Source organism: Euprymna scolopes, chromosome 44 (assembly GCF_053919585.1).
Source record: "Euprymna scolopes isolate OS-2025 chromosome 44, ASM5391958v1, whole genome shotgun sequence".
NCBI lineage: Eukaryota > Metazoa > Mollusca > Cephalopoda > Sepiida > Sepiolidae > Euprymna > Euprymna scolopes.
In genome coordinates this window covers 44942584-44946239 of record NC_136525.1, presented here as the reverse complement: position 1 = coordinate 44946239, position 3656 = coordinate 44942584, and positions in this window count along the sequence as shown.

The following is a 3656-nucleotide window of genomic DNA, read 5'->3' as shown; positions in this document are numbered from 1 at the left end:
TTGTATCAAAGTTTACAGTTACGCAAAGGTGCTGAGTTCAATCCTGAACGAAGGCAGTGAAAAGTAACATTCAAAACAGAGAATCAGCAACTATGTCCCAGAGCCTAGCTGGAGTCCGAACATGGTTCCCCCGTAACAATAATAAAGAGTTGTGTTCGAGACTCCTAACAAACGATTCCCCAGTTCGATACAAAACACCTGATGAAGGCCGGAGAGCAAAACGTCCGAAACGTTGTGACTATAACAACCAAGATGAGGAAGTCAGTCCGACAATCTCAATAAATGAAAACACCTCATCTCAAAAATACAGACAATTACTTTTTTTTATTTTTTTTTTATTTTTCTTCCTTTGAAGATTGTAATGCCGGGTATGGGGCAGCCAAACCAGCTGCCAACATTGCCCCGCTTTTTTATTGAAACCAACCGAGAGCTCTTTTTAGTATCCTCGCTGTTCCCTTAAGTGCAATTGTCTGAATTAGTATGTATGTATGTATGTCTGCCTAAAACTTTTGACAGAGGTGACATATTTTCACGAGATCTGTATCGTTTTGAAGCTTGACCATTCGGACGACAAATATCGAAAAATTAATTCTTTCACCCTCAATTGGGCACTTTCTACAAGGAGGGATCGCTTCTTTTTGATTGACTAGCCTTAATTTAAACCCACGTCACTTCCAGTTTGGCGATGGACGAACAGCAAAGATGTCACTTTTTTTTTTCAAGTTCTTTCCCTCCTTTGCCCGTCTACTACCACTTTTTTTTTTTTTTTTTTTTTGCTCAACACACCTTCAAACACCCGGGCACCCAGGCTAGTTTTACTTATACAGGAATTATCTCTAGTCATGTGACACCTTATAAACGTCATGACATTTGTATTCAAAAGTAAGGTATCAATTCAGTAGAAGGTTATAACTAAAAAGTGATCCCTGATGCTAAAAGTCGTTAAAAATTTTTTTTTTTTAATTTTTTTGGTGACCTGGAAGTTAAGTCTGTAATGCAATGATAATCCCTGGGAAAAATTGAAAAAAAAAAAAAAAAAAAAAGTGAAAAAGAAATCATTTCAGGTCCGCCAAGTTTCTTAACTAGATAAAATCTGCAACGTAATTATCATTCAAACAGTAACGTGTTTGAATATATGGCTGTTTTAGTCATTTAGAACTGCTTTAAAGCTTCACCGCTCACTCATTTTTCAACCAACACACGACAGAAAGATGTGTCCTCAATATAGTATATTCAGTGACTACTGTTGCTACTAATGAAAGCATGAAAGGGAGATAATTGGGGGGATTTTATTGAAAGCAGACGAGTGCCGTACATTGTTATTGCATATATCTTTATGGGAACAAAAAAATAAGATGTGCCGATGTGGCAACAGTATTCCATTTTAGGACGTACTTGGCTTTTATACAGATAAAAGATTGCATCAGCAATTCTGGAGCAGCAGAGTGATCCAACCATTTTTCCAGCAATCTTGGCAACAGATTTGATGTATGTGTTCTCAGAAGCTTGTCAAAATATGGTGCTTCCCCAAGACGAGAGCCATTCATTTCAATTGGGGCGCAATGAGGGTTACAGCGATTATCATGAAAGGAGAAAAGCTTGATTTTATATGCATTAAAATTAATCAGCCACCTTTTTTCCTATTGCACCACATACTCAAGGTCAGAAGAGAGGGAATCAGAAAGATCTTTATATATAAACTAGCAGGCTGCCCACCATTGCCCAGCTGTTAAATATGCTTAAATATTATATTCGTATTTATTATGTGATATTATATTGGACCTAATATATAGTAATGATTGAAGAAAAAAAAAGAACTGATTATATAATGTTATAAATTAAAAAAAAAATCCTAATGCTGCAATATTTTAAGTTATAAATTTATATTTTTTACTAGAATATCTTTTATTTTTCCATGATTTTTCTAGACTTTTTATTTTTTTATTTTTACACAGTGATCACCACTTATCAAGGCCCGGAAGCCACTCAGGGATAAGGGTTATTGCAAGTACATTACGTTAGTGTGGAGATTTGATGAAGTGTTTACTTAAGGGGCGGTTTATTAGGAATTTGTTAACATTGGACTTGAAGACATCCAAGTTGTAGTCCGGTGGGAAGCAGGCAGACGGAACAGAGTTCCACAGGCGTGCAGTTCTAAGAAAGAAGCTTTGTTCATGGAATCTAAGTTTTGATTTAGGCACAGATATAGAGTGGGGGAAATTTTTCACAGTGGATTCAGCTAGACGGGTGTTTTTCGTGAAAGATTGGCGAGGGGGGACAAGAGATTGGAGCTCAGACGAGCACCTGCCATGGAAATAATGATAAAACAAGGATAGGCTCGCAACGTCTCTTCTGTGGGAGAGAGGTTGCAGGGTAGAGAAAAGGGCATCCCCCACTAAGCCACGAAGTCTATTTTGTACTCTGTCAAGGCAGGATAGGCTGTTTTTAGCAGCTCCTGCCCAGATATGGCAGCAGTATTCCATCCTTGGACTTCCAGTAAATTCACTTGTTCTTTGTTTAATTTCAGTCTTATTTTTTTGCCCCCCCCCCTCAACCACATAATATAATAACAAAGTACGGCACTCGTCTGCTTTCAATAAAATCTCCCCAATTATCTCCCTTTCAACTTCTCTTTTCGAATAAGTTGCAACAGTAGTTGCTGAAGCGACGTGGTTGCTATGGAAATCAGTCATAAAAAGTATCACTTATTTCCTTACATATTTTTACGATTTGGAACATCAGTAAATTCATAACTTTTGTTTTACGGAATGAAAATTGAACATTTTTTTTTTTTTCACAATATAGCTGAGAATATGATCTATAAACTTTAATAATTGTTTGAAATTTGGTTGAAGAATGAGTGAGCAGTGAAGCTTTAAAGCCGTTCTAAATGTCGAAAACTGCCACTTAACCATATATTCAAACACTACCACATTTTATAATAAGTCATAATTAAGTCACCTTATCTATCTATACTCCTATAACTTCGTTTTTCTATTTTGTGTATTGATATTCATATTAAAAATCCCTTTTTCTATTTAAATATTTATTTAAGAAGAAAAATCAGAAATTTTACAGAATTTTAGGGTTAAAATTATATAAAACAGGCAACTAATTCTTTTTAAATGTGGCATGAGGCCAGAAAGGGTGTGTGTGTGGGGGGGGGGAAGATGGTTGTCGGGGGTCGTCTACTTGTCTATTCCCTATCACTAGTTGCAATCACCACAATACCGCATTCACTCTAGGAGTTGGATCTACTTACAGCCCCAGATGACAATATGTACAAGTTTTTTTTTTGTTTTTTTTTAACAATAAAATTATATACAATGACTTTTTCCTTTTTTTCTTTTTTTAAAATAATGACTTTATATTTACAATGCAATAATGACAAAATCCCTTTTTCTATTTAAATATTTATTTAGAAAGAAAATTACAGACCTTACAAAATTTTAAAGTTAAAATTAAATAAAATATGCAACGAGTCTTTATAAATGTGGCATGAGGCCAAAAAGGGTGTGTGTGGGGGGGGGAGAATGGGGGTCGAGGGTCGTCCACTTGCTCTATTCCCTATAACTAGTTGCAGTAACCACAATACCACATGCACTCAAGGGGTTGAATCTACTTAAAACCCTGATGATATGGACAATATTACAATG